Genomic DNA, 15,753 nt, shown 5'->3' on the forward strand with positions numbered 1-15,753 from the left:
CATTTACATAGTGTGCTTTTTTTTTCTTTTTCCTTTTCTTTTTTTTTTTCTTTTCTTTCTTTCTTTCTTTCTTTCTTTCTTTTTTTTTTTTTTTTTGCATTAACAGAGGATACAGAGAGGTAGGGCCTGGCATCATCCTCCTTACTGCACTTCTTTGTGTTACTTGTTATTCCCTTGGCTCTACACAATTTAACCTATTTCAGGTCTTCTGACCACTCTGTTCTTCCCCTTACTCTGTTTAGTGCCTGGTGTGTGTGTGTGTGTGTGTGTGTGTGTGTGTGTGTGACCATCAGAAGTCACCCTTCACATTCTACTCACTGTTCATTTCTCTTGCTGGACATATTCTTTTCATCATAGAGCTTAATACAGTTTCTTGTTGTTGTTGTTAACTAGTATAACTAAATGGTTGCTATAATTCTCTCCATCATGTTCAATTCTATCAAAATAAGATTTCTGTAATTTTCCATTCATCTACTTGTTCTTTGTTTACTTGGCGCCCGTTACATGTACTCAAAGAGGAGGATTTGGGCCAGCACAATGGGGAATTTTGTTCTACGCATTCATCTCTAAAAGGGAAAGATGAAGAGTAGATGAATATTACCTATTTGGTTCTTTTTGTTTTGAGAAGAATCTATTGTTAATGCTCAGTGGCACCAAGGGTTGATTCATAGATTTTATAAAAGATGTACATAATTGTGAATTAAAGTGTAAAAAGTTCAAAAATTGATTATGAAGAGAGAGAGATATTGACAGGTGAGTAAACTAGAATAGAAAATAAATAAATCATCCAAAGGCAAAAACTGAACTAAAGGATTTTAGACATTTTCCTCCCTAGTTTGGCCACCCACGTTCTGCCTCACTCTGATCTACTTTATAAGTCACAAGAAGAACTACTCTGTTGAAGAGCAAAGTGATCATTTCATGTCTCTTCAGATCTCTCAGAAGTTTCTAGAGGGTGCATTGTACCTAGTACTCCTAATGGCAGATCGTGTATACAAAATGAAGAGCTACGATTTCACATAGTCTTTATTGATGAAATGCACTGTTCGACAGGGCAAGCTGGCTTCCTGTATATAATCTCAAATCATTTACAGTTTGAAGCACTCACTATGATTTTAAAGAGTGTGAATGAATCCAGACCCTCATACGTTAGTGTTTAACAACCCACAGGAATGGCAATTGGATTTCCAGATGTATTATTTTTCAGGTTTGATGTCTGAATTTTCGGAGTTTCAAGTGTTGCATTGCAAACAATTTTTTATTATGTTACAGGATACTGGAAGTGCCATGACAGATCATAGAAAATCAGCCAATTTTTGTGCACAGAATTATTGGAGAGGACTTTGGTATCAGACTAAATTTTAAGAATAAAACTGAGAACTCATTCCTTTAGTTGTTAAAAAAAAATATGTGAATATCACATCACACTACTTACTGCTGGTATCAGCATTCACCAACAATGGTCAGCCGAGATGACATCTGTGTGGATGAGCATTTAGTAAACCTTTGCTGATGGAGAGGTTCATGTTTCCTCCAGTCTGATTGCCTAGTCAATTTTAAGTGTAATTATGGATGTTGTAAACAGACCTCTGAGGGGTGGGTAATGAGGGCTCATTAGCTATGATTAATGAGCTAAGTGTTTAAATATAATTTTATTCTCTAGGAAGAGGACAAGAAAAATCTTTACTGTTATAAGGTCTGACTTTGTTTTCCAGCAACATTGTTGTATGAATAGTAATTCCTGATCCTGACACAATGATGTTAAATAGCCCTTTACAAGAAAGAGATGACACAAAACGTATTATCTTCTTGGGTTTCAGAAAACAGATCATAATTTTATACTAAAACTGATTTGAAATCTCAGTCTATTTTTAATACTGAATTATGCAATAGCCTCTTAGTAAAACAAGAGGGGGAACTTTTAGGTATCAACAACTAAATTAAATAAACAACCACACCTTCTGTAAACAACACATTTATTTAGAAAAATAAACTGAAAATGCTGTTCGTCTGTCTGGTACATTATCCCATGAAACATAGAGAGAAATGGGTATAAAAATTGTTATATGTCAAATACAAATTACAAATGACTTTTTAAATTAACAGAACATATAGAATTACTCATCAGTGTTTAGTATGCAGCTTTCTGTGTTCAACTTCTTAATATTAATGATATAAAACTCTTTTGATATCATTCCCATTCATTTGACCACAATGATGTTTTCTTTATAATTGTACAATTTGGTTCAGAAACAAATCCATTCCTTTGAGTAACTGACTTTTAGTTAATCATAAAGAAAAAAAAAGGAATCATTATCTTGAGAATTCTCAAGTAACTCTTTTTTTGGATGCCTGTAAGAAACTTCTTCTTGTGGTCTCAAAACTGGGTGGATCATCTGTGCAAATAACAGAACACTTCATTACCCTGAATGGAAGCAACTGTGCAAATATCACAAGTGCATGGAGAAGAGACCAGTGCAAACTGACTTCCTCTCTCACCCCGTATGAGTTGAAGGATGTAACACTGGAGCTTCTCAGGCAATTGGTGCCAATGATGCTACCCATTATGGCTTAGAGGGCATACATAGTACACACATAGCCCTCTCTGCAAACAGCAGTATTCTTCCTAATCCTGCTCATGCAATGTCCTGGATGGATCAGTTTTGGTTTTGTCTAGTGTGGAAAGGGGAAATAATTCTGACTTGAGCTACCTCCTGTTCCTAAATATCCACCTTTTAAAATGATACATCAAAGTATAATTTAGTTACGTCACTGATGAACTGTAGGTGGGCAGGCTGATTTCCAAGAATATTGATTTTACATTGTGAAATAATATTGTTTCATTCTGTTTACATGTTAGCTTTTTGAAAATCTTAGTCCTTTTCATCTCCGGGTTGTATCTTCTTGGTAACTGGTGAGTGAAGATATTTAAGGCTGTGGCGTTTTCTGCCCCCATGGCTCTGCACATGGCTGTCAGGCTAGAGGCAGATGATTTTATGGAGATCATTTTATTGGTCGTTTATGCTCCAAAGAAAGGCTTAGCTTTTCTGGCAGGATCAGGCTTCTAGTTACATTGAAATTAGGTCTGGTCTCACGAGGTCAAGGATCAATTTGAAAGAAGAAAAGTGAATCCACATGCCTCTAAATAAAGATATTCCTTCCAACTTAATAACGCTGTTAGAAAGAAGAAAACAAAAGGCATATAATCATTGTAAAATCATGTCAAACAGCAAGTATCATTTAATAGAAACATATTATAGATGCATCAGGAATTAGACATATGTGTTAATCTAATAGTATATATTTTAAAATGCTTTGAGTTATCAATCATTTATTTAAACATTGCATACATTAAAATCATTGTGTAAAAGCATTATTTTATAAGTTAAGTATTGTCTTAATACTATAATGCTTAGTTTTCTAGTAAAATAATTATTATAATTTTAAAATTTTATGCAACTTTGCTCACTTATAAATGTTTTACATTCTTAACTTTTTTTTTTTTTCTGAGACAAGGTTTCTCTGTGTAGCTTTGGCTGTCCTGGACTCACTTTGTAGAACAGGCTAGTCTCACACTCACAAAGATCTTCCTGCCTCTGCTTCCCTGAGTGCTGGGATTACAGGTGTGCCCCACCATGCCTGGCCTCAACATATTTCCTAAAGGCATTGAAGACAAACATTTGTAACATATGGCCTTGGAATATTTAAGACAATAACTTCCCATTAATGCTGATATTTTATTATGAACAAGGAGCAAAGTTGCAATTTTGAAACTCTTAGTGATTATAAAATACTGTACTATTTCATTGCAACCTATGCACTTTAAAAATATTAGCAGATTTGCCAAAGTATAGCCCTTTCTTCTCTGAAGTAGAACAGCTTAAGAAATAACTTTGTTTTTTCTGCCACAGGTATCTACAGTGTTTAAAAATAAGCACCCTGAAAGCATTTATATCCACATTTTTTCATTTGTGAATATGTTTATTGGGAAAGCAAACTAAATGAAGCATGACCACAATTGTCACCCGCCAGCCCATTTAACATGACTTGATGTGGGAGTGTCTGTGGTCTTTTCTCATAGCTATGACATGGTAGAGAATACTTACAGGGAAAAAAAAAGGCATCAAAATTTGTCGATGGCTGATTGATTTCATTGTCAGAGATGAAGTACTGCTTTCCAAGTTTAATTTTTAAAACACTGTTTCTATTTATTCTTTGAGAACGACATAAAAGTGTACTTTCCCTTTGCCCAGCTCCTTCCAGCCCCTCACAATCTCCACTCCCACCTATGGTGGTTCCAGTGAGGATGGCCACATAGGCTCATATATTTGGATACTTGGTCCCCAGCTGGTTGAGCTGTTTGGGAGGGATTAGGAGGTGTGGCTTTGTGGGAGGAAGTATGCCAGTATGAGTGGATGCGAGGTTGCAAAATCTGACACCATTCCGAATTAGCTCTCTGTGCTTTATATTGTGAGTCAACACGTAAGCCGTTAGCTACTGCTCTAGCACGACATCTGCCTGCCTGTTCCCATGCTACCCACCATGATGGTCATGGACTTGCCCTCTAAAACTGTAAATCCCCAATAGATTCTGTCTTCTATAGGCTTCCTTTGTGATGGTGCCTTACTGCAGCAACAGAAAGGTAAGTAAGATACCATCCAAACAAGTCTATTTTAGGTCTTTTGAACTCATCTGAGAAGCCCTTGCCTTAAAACCATTTCATTGGGAAATAAGATAACTCCAGAGTGTGTTGAGTGTTCCAGTGTGTGCACACATAAACAACAGATGGCATTGTTTGCTCTTCCAAAGCTACTGGGTTGAGACTTCCCTAGTAGTATTCTACTACTGGAATAATGCCTCTGAAATTTAAATCCATAAAAAAAGAAAGGACCTAAATAATCTTTTCTTCCAACTTGGAGATTAAATTCCAAAAATCAACAAATATTATTTGACAATGTGTTGCTACTTTGGTCAGGATCCTCATTAAAGATATCCTATTCAAGAACCGGAAGGCATGAAGCAGACAGTTTAATCACAGAGGTGCTTTTGAAAACAAAAGTACATCTGTCAGAGAGTGGAGAACATTTTGAATATCATGGAAATCTGTCTGTCCTATTTTTATATCATATGGGAATTTGAATTTCTATTTATACAAAATGAGCCATCAATAGCTGTTAAAAATCCATAAGTAGCAGTCACACAATAATTAATATTTTGATTCTTTGTGAGATCCAAACAATATGGAATGTGATCAAAGTTGAGTTTCCATAAACATACAATTTGTGTATTTTGAAAATGAAATAAATGAAATGTTCCCATTACATTTTCATGGGTCTATACTTTAGGAGAGTTTGAAACCTTTTAGAATGACTTATTACCAATTTCCTGAATAGTTTAATCAATTATTCATTTTTTCACTCGTTCAAAAATTTATTTTCCTTTACCATATACCAGATGCTGATTAGTAACCATAAATATAGCAAGATAGCATTCTGTGCCCACCACCCCCAAGAAGCTAGTTACTTGATGTTAAAAATTACTCTCAGTAAGATTTGTGCCCCAGTGTGAGATGAAGGAGAAAGCAGGAATTGTGAGCCAATGAAAGACATTTGCATTGATATTTTAGAGACTGGTCAACATTTACAAAAACAAGAACTGCTAGTAGTTGGGAAATAAAGATATTTGACACAAAAGCAGCAGTAAGGCCAAAGGCACAGAAGGAAGATGATATTTGGTGATTTCAGTATTTTATGGAAACAAGACAGAGATTTTCCCCTTAAATCTTGCATATTATACATGTAAGGAAAAAAAAAAGAGACAAAAATGTGTGGAGAATTAGCAGGGCCCAGGCTGCCCTTTGAAACTATACTCAAAAATATAGCAGTAGTAATAAGACAAGTCGAAGAACCATTAGGAAGAGAACGGCTGCAAGAGGTGAGGCAAGATTGAAGAGGTGGAGGGGAAGGAGTACATGTTGTAGGTGTTTCAGCCAAAGAAGTGTCAGAGACTCCAGCTACAGGCTCTGAGAAAGCACTATAGTTGATCAAAAACGGAGGAGAGCAAAGCACTCTACTCATTCCCACTGAATTAAGAGATAGCTCCTTCATTGGCCACACACTAAGAAGGGCTAACTTTGATATTTCTACCAGTTGAGGAGGTAGGTTATGCAAGCTGAAACTGAAAGCAATAAAGGAGAGTAGAATAGAATAGAAAATATCAAACCTATTACATTTTTCATTGGCTGATTGAACTCTAAGAATTTTGTAAGTTCGAAGATCCAAGAAGGTGGCGAGCAGTGTGGACCGTGTTTGAAAGCTTCAGTGAACAATTCAGGGAATTGCACGGATTTCTGAGCCAGGGACACCAAGGTCCCCACACCACGGCAGCAGAAGTGCTCCACGGTTCGGAGGGACCAGGGTGCGGAAGACCTGCTTGCCCCGGCACATGGGAGGAGCACGGACTTTCTCGGATCAGAGCAGCAGCAGCAGAGACAGCAGTGGCACCAGCGGCACCAGCGGCGGTGGCTGAGGTTTTCAGCTCAGAGCCTTCCAGTGGAGGCGATTGGTGTGGTGGACGGTGGGAGTTGTTGTGGGAGAGGGGACTCTGGACAGGATTTGGGTCGAGTGGTGCCTTGAGACCCAAACTAGACTCAGCAGACAGTTCAGCCCCAGAGTCCTGGGTTTGCTCAGTGAGCTGTGCCATGGAGAAGCTGGCTCAGCTCAGCAAGCAATTCTGCCCGAGGCACAGCTCCCCTGCTGTGACACAGGCTGGGTGGAGTGATCACTTCCACCCTAGGCTCCAGCTCAGCGCAGTCGCAGTTTCCCTGCTGTGACGCAAGCTGGGCGGAGCGCTCACTTCTACCCTAGGTGCTTGCTCAGCGCAGTCGCAGTTTCCCTGCTGTGAAGCAAGCTGGGCAGAGCGCTCACTTCCACCCTAGGGGCTTGCTCAGCGCAGTCGCAGTTTTCCTGCTGTGACGCAAGCTGGGCAGAGCACTCACTTCCACCCTAGGTGCTTGCTCAGCACAGTCAAAGTTTCCCTGCTGTGACGCAGGCTGGGTGGAGCGCTCACTTTCACCCTAGGCGCTTGCTCAGTGCAGTGGCAGTTCTCCTGCTGTGGCAGACGGTTCAGGCCCTGAGAAACTAGCTGAGCTCAAAGCGTGGTTCAGGCCCAGTATCCCTGGCTGGACTTGGCAGGGGACCCAAAAGGTTGTGGATACCTTGGCTTGATCCAACACTCATTCAGAGACCCAGAACGATTGCAGACCCACAGCAAAGGGGAGCAGAGGATCATTGGCTATGAGAGCCCAAAACTACAGGGCTAACCTCCTGCCATCCACACCAGTGAAGTATCAGGGCTTCCAGCCTACGAAAATCGTGAGAAAACAAGTGAATCTATCATCAGACTCCCTCCACTCAACTCTGGAAGTTACCCAACAAAAACAGAGACGGCAAGATGTCTAAAGGACAGCGTAAAAGCATACGCAAAAACCCCCAAAACAATATGGCGTCTCCAGTTCCCAGCTATCCCAAAGAAAACAACCCAGAGAACTCAAATACAACGGAAACACAAGAAAATGACCTCAAATCCTGGGTAATGAGGATGATAATGGAGGAAACAAATAAAATTCGAAATCAGATGCAGGAAGACGCAGCCAAGCAGGTGCGAGACATAAAAGAAGCACATAGAGTGGAACTGGAAAATTTTCAGGAAAATGTAAACAACCAGATGAAAGACATAAAAACATCCGTTCAAGATATGAAGATGAAAATGGATTCAATGATAAACACACAGACAGAAGAAAAACGAGAACGTGAGGCCTCAGAGAAAAAGGCAAATGACACAGTGCTGAGCTTTTCTAACAGAATCCAAGAGATGGAAGAACGAATCTAAAGTCTAGAAGATACAATAACATTAAAGAAAATGCCAAATCTGGAAAACTCCTGACACAAAACATCCAAGAAATTAAGGACACCATGAAAAGAAGAAATTTGAGGATAATAGGCATTGAAGAAAGAGAAGATATCAGACTCCAAGGCCCAGAAACTCTTCTCAGCAAAATCATAGAAGAAAATTTCCCCAATCTAAAGAAAGAGATGCCTATAAACGTACAAGAGGCATACAGAACACCAAATAGAATTGACCAGAAAAGAAAAACTGCCCGTCACATAATAATCAAAACACAAAACATACAGAACAAAGAAAAAATATTAAAAGCTGCAAGGGAAAAGGGCCAAATAACATTTAATGGCAAACCTATCAGAATTACACCCGACTTCTCAGCAGAGACCATCAAAGCCAGAAGGGCCTGGACAGAGATCCTGCAAACCCTAAGAGACCACAGATGCCAGGCCAGACTACTTTACCCAGCAAAACTATCAATAACCATTGATGGAGAAAACAAAATATTCCATGACAAAACCAAATTCAAACAGTACCTATCCACAAATCCAGCTTTACAGAAGGTACTAGAAGGAAAACTCCATCCCAAAGGGTCAAGCTACAACCAAAACTACTCAGGAAATAGATAACTATACTATGGCAAAAACACAACTACACAAACGCTCGACTGGAACCAACATCAAAATTAAGACTCTTAATAGTAACTGGTCATTAATATCTCTCAACATCAATGGTCTCAATTCTCCAATAAAAAGAAACAGACTAACTGAATGGGTGCATAAACAGGATCCAACATTCTTCTGCATTCAAGAAACACATCTCACCCATAATGATAGGCATTACCTCAGGATAAAAGGTTGGAAAAAATATTCCAAGCAAATGGTCACAAGAAGCAAGCAGGCATAGCCATTTTAATATCGAACAAAATAGACTTTCAACCAAGAGTAATCAAAAGTGATGAGGATGGACACTTCATACTCATCAAAGGTAAAATCAACCAAGATGACATCACAATCCTGAACAACTATGCTCCCAATACAAGGGCACCCACATTTGTAAAAGATCTGCTAAAAAGGCTTAAACCACACATCGATCCCCACACAATAATAGTGGGAGATTTCAACACCCCACTCTCACTGAAGGACAAGTCATTGAAACAGAAACTAAGCCGAGAAATAACATCATTAACCAATGCCATGGGTCAAATGGATCTAACAGATATCTATAGAACCTTTCACCCAAACAAGAAAGAATATACCTTCTTCTCTGCACCCCATGGAACCTTCTCCAAAATTGATCACATCGTAGTTCACAAAGAAAGCCTCAACAGATACAAGAGGATTGAAATAATACCTTGTATCCTATCAGATCATCATGGGCTTAGGCTACAATTCAACAACAGAAATAACAAAAAGCCTACATGTATGTGGAAACTAAACAACTCTCTGCTAAATGACACCTGGGTCAGGGAAGAAATAAAGAAAGAAATCAAGGAGTTTCTGAAATTCAGTGAAAATGAAGGAACAACATACCCAAATTTGTGGAATACATTGAAAGCAATGCTAAGAGGAAAATTCATAGCACTAAGTGCCTTTAAAAAGAAATTGGAAGCATCGCACATAAGCACCTTAACGACACAACTGGAAGCCCTAGAAAAAAAAGAAGCAGAAACACCCAAAAGGAGTAGACGTCTGGAAATAATCAAACTCAGGGGTGAAATTAACAAGTTAGAAACTAAGAAAACAGTCCATAGAATCAACAAAACCAAGAGCTGGTTCTTTGAGAAAGTCAACAAGATAGACAGACCATTAGCCAAACTAACTAAAAGGCAGAGAGACAGTACTGAAATCAACAAAATCAGAAATGAAAAGGGAGACATAACAACAGACACTGAAGAAATACAAAGAATCATAAGATCCTACTTTGAAGGCATATATGCCACAAAATTTGAAAATCTAAGGGAAATGGACGATTTTCTTGATCAATTTCACTTGCCAAAGTTGAGTGAAGAACAGATAAACAAGCTAAATAGTCCCATTTCCCCTACAGAAATTAAAGTAATCATTGATAGTCTCCCAACCAAAAAAAGCCCAGGGCCAGATGGTTTCAGTGCAGAATTCTACCAGACCTTCGAGGGCGAGCTAATACCGATACTCTTCAAGCTACTCCAAAAGATAGAAAGGGATGGAACATTACCAAATTCATTCTATGAGGCCATAGTCTCATTGATACCTAAACCTCACAAAGACTCAACAAAGAAAGAGAATTTCAGACCAATTTCTCTTATGAACATCGATGCAAAAATACTAAATAAAATACTTGCAAAACGAATACAAGAGCACATCAAAGATATCATTCATCATGACAAAGTAGGCTTCATTCCAGGCATGCAGGAATGGTTTAATATACGGAAATCCATCAATGTAATCCACCACATAAACAAACTGAAAATAAAAAAACCACATGATCATCTCTTTGGATGCAGAGAAAGCATTTGATAAAATTCAACACCCATTCATGTTTAAAGTTTTAGAGAGATCGGGAATACAAGGCAGTTTCCTCAACATAATAAAGGCTATATATAGGAAGCCAATAGCCAAAATCAAAGTAAATGGTGAGATACTCAAGGAAATTCCTCTAAAATTGGGAACAAGGCAAGGCTGCGCACTCTCTCCATATCTCTTCAATATAGTACTCGAAGTTCTAGCCAGAGCAATAAGACAACAAAAGGAGATCAAGGGTATTCAAATGGGAAAGGAGAAAGTCAAATTATCCCTATTTGCAGATGATATGATAGTCTACATAAGTGACCCTCAAAATTCCACCAGAGAACTCCTACAGCTGATAAACACCTTCAGCCAATTGGCTGGATACAAAATTAACTCAAAAAAGTCTGTAGCCTTCCTATACACAAATGACAAGCTTGCAGAGGAAGAAATTAGGAAAACTACACCCTTCACATTAGCCACAAGCAATATAAAGTACTTAGGAGTTACTCTAACTAAGCAAGTGAAGGACTTATTTGAAAAAAATTTCAAAACTCTAAAGAAAGAGATTGAAGATGACATGAGAAGATGGAAGGATCTTCCTTGCTCATGGATCGGGAGAATTAACATAATAAAAATGGCCATCCTACCAAAAGCAATCTACAGATTCAATGCAATCCCTATCAAAATACCTACACAATTTTTTAAAGACATTGAAAGTTCAATTCTGAACTTCATATGGAAAAACAAAAAACCCAGAATAGCTAAAACAATCTTGTACAATAAAAGGTGCTCTGGAGGAGTCCCCATACCTGATCTCAAACTGTACTATAAAGCAATAGTAATTAAAATAGCATGGTACTGGCACAGCAACAGGCTGGTTGATCAGTGGAATCGAATCGAAGACTCAGATATGAATCCACACACATATGGTCATTTGATTTTTGACAAAGAAGCCAAATCCATTCGATGGAAAAGGGATAGCATCTTCAACAAATGGTGCTGGTCTAACTGGATGTCTATGTGTAGAAAAATACAACTGGACCCATATTTGTCACCTTGTACAAAACTCAAATCCAAGTGGATTAAAGACCTCAACATAAAACCAGAGACACTAAGTCACTTAGAAGAAAAAATGGGAAAGAGCCTGGAACATATTGGCACAGGAGACAACTTCCTGAACAGAACACCAACAGCCCAGGCATTAATGTCAACAATTAATAAATGGGACTTCATGAGGCTGAGAAGCTTCTGTAAGGCAGGAGACACTGACAAAAGAACAAAGCAACAGTTTCCAGACTGGGAAAAGATCTTCACCAACCCTACATCTGACAAAGGTCTAATATCCAAAATATATAAAGAACTTAAGAAATTAAACATCACCAAACCAAATAACCCAATTGAGAAATGGGGCATGGAACTAAACAGAGAATTCTCAACAGAGGAATATCAAATGGCTGAGAAACACTTAAAGAAATGCTCAACCTCCTTAATCATCAGGGAAATGCAAATCAAAACAACTCTGAGATTCCATCTTACACCCATCAGAATGGCTAAGATCAAAAATTCAAGCAACACCACATGCTGGCGAGGATGTGGGGAGAGAGGAACACTCCTTCATTGCTGGTGGGAATGCAAACTAGTACAACCACTTTGGAAATCTATCTGGTGCTATCTCATAAAAATGGGAATAGGGCTTCCTCAAGACCCAGCTATTCCACTCCTCGGAATATACCCCGAAGATGCTCTAGCACACAGCAAGAAAATTTGCTCAACCATGTTCATAGCAGCCTTATTCATAATAGCCAGAACATGGAAACAGCCTAAGTGTCCCTCAATAGAAGAATGGATAAAGAAACTGTGGTACATATACACTATGGAATACTATTCAGCTATTAAAAACAAGGAATTCCTGAAATTTGTGGATAAATGGATTGAGCTAGAAATGATCATAATGAGTGAGTTAACCCAGAAGCAGAAAAACTCAAATGGTATATACTCACTTATATCTGCATATTAGCCCAAGGGGCATGTCCCACGAAAGCCTTCACTTACCAGGAAACTGAGACAGAGGGGAGGACATTCTAGTGGGACTATAGATGAGAGAATCATGGGAGAATGGTAAAGTAGAAGGATCCAGAGGGTCCTAGAAGCCTACAAGTAGAACATTATGATAGGCAGATTTGGGCACAGGGGTCCCGCTCAAACTAAGGCACCAGCCAAGGACAATACAGGCAGTAAACCTTAAGCCCCTACCCAGATCTACACAATGGACAGAACACTCTCCACAGTAGAGTGGAGAGTGGGATATGACTTTCTCACATACTCTGGTGCCTCACCTTTGACCATGTCCCCTGGAGGAGGAGACCTGGTGGCACTCAGAGGAAGGACAGCAGGTTACCAAGAAGAGACTTGATACCCTATGAACATATACAGGGGGAGGTAATCCCCCTCAGGAACAGTCATAGCGGAGGGGAATAAGGGGAAAATGGGAGGGAGGGAAGAATGGGAGGATACAAGGGATGGGATAACCATTGAGATGTAACAAGAATAAATTAGTAAAGGAGAAAAAAAAAGAATTTTGTAAGTTCTGAAGCTAGATTTCCACCTGGCTGGGTTGGTAATATTAGGCACTCTGTTACAATGCTCAATTTGTTAATGTCAGATGTATTCATTTGTCCCACTGGAAAAAAGCACCAAACAATTTTGACGACCAATTTTTAATTTTTTAATGTCATAAACCTCTATTATAGATTAAAAAAAAACATTTAAAAAATATTTAGTCTTTACCTATATTTGGACCTTTATTTCAATATGGCAGTATATAATTATGCCTGTTTGTATGTTAAATGATTACATGATAGTAAAATTTCTAAGCCCTGAAATAATGAAAAAAAATTACATTCAAGACTGTTATAAACAAAACTGAGCCCAGGTGCCCTCATGGGCATGCTTTTCGGCCCGTGCTTGAAATCAGTGAGTTAATTGCTACATTCTTTTCAGCAAGGCTTTACTTAAAAACAATTAAGATTTTATTCACTTTTCAGCTGAAATAGGTTCATGTTTTCAAGTACTTCAAAGCTTTTTCTTCCTTGCAAGATTTTTTTTCAGATCCAAATATGATGCAAAATGTAAACTGTGCTAGATAATTGAGGCTTTGGGTCATTAGATATTAAATTAATTCATTTATGTGAGTAGCATTTAGAGTGGCTGAGAGAACATTTATGCAGCAAGTACAGCACAATTTTAAAAAAGTCCATGACAGCAAAAATATGGAGCAAGAAGATAAAATACACAGAAAGTTCATCTAAACTTTCATCTTTTTCTGGATCTTGGCACAGTTTTTATAACTTTCTTCTTCACAATATATACAAATTTTGAAATTATTTAACTTTATCTATTATATTTTATAAAAATAGATCTTTCAGTTGGTAAATATTTTAATAAATGCTGAAATACATATGTACAATATAAAATATATTCAACTGGGGGCAATATGATATTAATCTATTGTCAGACCTAGATTTAATCTCTTCTTTGCTCTACAGTTTACAAGTCTTTGACTACCACCCAATTGTAAATATAAAAATAAATAAGTATATGATAATACTCATGAAGATTAAAATATTAATTCTTTGTACCTTTATAGAAAACATTTGTTAAATCATAGTTTGACTTCTTGAGAACTTACACTTATTATGTTTGTTAAGCGTCTAATTATTTTTATAAATAGATGGTCAGGGCTTTAATAATCACAGAATGGTCTATATTTTACTATATATATATATATATATATATATTTCATACATATTTACAGATTGTCTCTTCATTGTATTCATTGTTTCCTAAGCTATTATAATGTGAAAAAATCCTCACATCCTCAGAAATATGCATCATATTAAGAATACATTTAGTTCTTAATATGTACTTTGGCTTTGAGCTAGTAAAATTTAAATATTATGTACAGTGAACATACAGAGTAATCAGAAATAATTAGGATTTTTCTGATGCTAAGTAGTCATATCAAAGCCATGACTGCTTTTTATTTAGATATCTCTTTTTTAATTCATTAGTTTCTAAATAGACTCATTAAAATGTACCATCATATTCATTCCCTGATTGTAGATTTTGCTACAATTTCAACATTTAAAACATATTTTGTAAATGTTTATTGCTATTGTGTTACATATCCATTGCATTTTCTTATTGGTTCTAAAAGATTTTCTTAATTTTTAAAATCATCTAAGTTAATAACATTGTTTATGAATATTGAAAGGGCTCTTATATTTTGAAAACACATACCCTTTTTATCTTGTCTTATGTCACTGTTTAATGTCTCTAATGCAATGTGTAGTAGTGTAAATAACTTTAAAATTCTCAAAAAAAATCATTTCAGGCTTTAGTTAGTGGAACAGTTTACCTAATTCTACTTAATCATTAATATACTAAGTGAAATGTTTCTTGGAACAATTTTGGTAATTTTAATTTTTTACAAAAATTTTATCTGCATTCAAATTAGGGTTATCTTCTGATTTTAATTTTAATTATTAATGTATTCAAACCATTTATTTTTATTAATTCTATGAGAATTTCATAAATGTTTTGATCAGATTCACCCCATAATTACCCTAGATTGAAACTTCTCCCTCTTTACTCAATAAATTTTCAGTTATCAACCTCTTCTGTTTTGTTTTTCAAGTCCATGGAGTCCAGTCTGTGATTACTATTAAGTATAATAAAGTCTGACCTGTACTGTTGTCTGTTTAGCAGGTGTCACACCACCACAGATAACTTCTCTGCCTCCCTGAAGAGGAATCAAATGCCTATAGCTTCTCAGCAAACAGTATAACTTTTTACTCATCTCCCCTGGCTAAAAACGCATGTGGACACTTTTGCATACTACCACAACTGCTGTGAGATCATGTGTGCAAGTGTCCCATTACATCTAGAAGTCACTGTTCCCTTGAAACTTTCACCACTCTTACACACTCTTTCCAAGCCTTCTACCTTGAACCCTGAGGAAAGAAATGGCCCATGGATGTTGCATTTAGGGCTGAGAACTTCCTAGCTTCTTATTCTCTGTAAATTGGCCAGTGGAAGAAAACTGTATTGTCATCTAATGCAAGATGAAAATTCTCTGATAAAGGCTGAGAGATGTGCAAATCCATTGGTATCTATCTACCATCAATCTATACCTATAATCTATCTATCTATCTATCTATCTATCTATCTATCTATCTATCTATTGAATATAGATAGGTGTGTATATGTAGTTTGCGGAGACAGTGTCTTCTTAAGAACAATAGATTATTTAGCAAAATCTGCAGTGCCAGACACGTGGGACATCCTTTAGAGCCAGGGGAGTGAA

General features: G+C 37.3%; 1 protein-coding gene across 1 annotated transcript in view; it reads right to left on the minus strand.

Annotated features, from left to right (window-relative positions):
* Positions 1 to 1,973: 1,973 nt before the first annotated feature.
* Positions 1,974 to 15,753, minus strand: part of PRR16 (proline rich 16) — a 281,666-nt gene continuing 267,886 nt past the window's right edge. The window contains exon 3 of the transcript XR_014778425.1: positions 1,974 to 3,174. The gene's annotated coding sequence lies outside the window, so the exon portion shown is untranslated. The remainder of the gene's footprint in view (positions 3,175 to 15,753) is intronic.

This window comes from Acomys minous (assembly GCF_964271855.1).
Source record: "Acomys minous genome assembly, chromosome: 4".
NCBI classification, from domain to species: Eukaryota; Metazoa; Chordata; class Mammalia; order Rodentia; family Muridae; genus Acomys; species Acomys minous.